The sequence below is a fragment of the Penaeus monodon genome, chromosome 22 (genome assembly GCF_015228065.2).
Source record: "Penaeus monodon isolate SGIC_2016 chromosome 22, NSTDA_Pmon_1, whole genome shotgun sequence".
Taxonomy (NCBI): domain Eukaryota; kingdom Metazoa; phylum Arthropoda; class Malacostraca; order Decapoda; family Penaeidae; genus Penaeus; species Penaeus monodon.
The window spans coordinates 16,021,856-16,022,094 of NC_051407.1; the positions used below are offsets into that span (position 1 = coordinate 16,021,856).

The 239-nt window shown below is 43.5% G+C and overlaps 1 protein-coding gene across 1 annotated transcript in view; it reads left to right on the forward strand.

Moving 5' to 3' along the window:
* The window catches only part of LOC119587342 (extensin-1-like), a 16,953-nt gene that overhangs the window by 12,071 nt on the left and 4,643 nt on the right, over positions 1–239 (forward strand). The gene's annotated exons all lie outside the window — the stretch shown is intronic.

Genomic DNA, 239 nt, shown 5'->3' on the forward strand with positions numbered 1-239 from the left:
CCTCGAAGGACAACGCGAGAATGCCAAGGACAGACACTCACCACCGGGTGTCGTTTTAATTCTGCAACTGTCGCTCTTTCCCCTTTTCGTCGCTATCCTTTTTATTTCCATCATTATCATCGCTTCTGTACGTTTCTCGGGGCGTTGGTATGAAATAATGGAAGGAATCAAGAGAAGTACAGATAATTGGGATAGAAACCAAAAGAAAATAGAGAATACATGCACTAACCAGACAGACG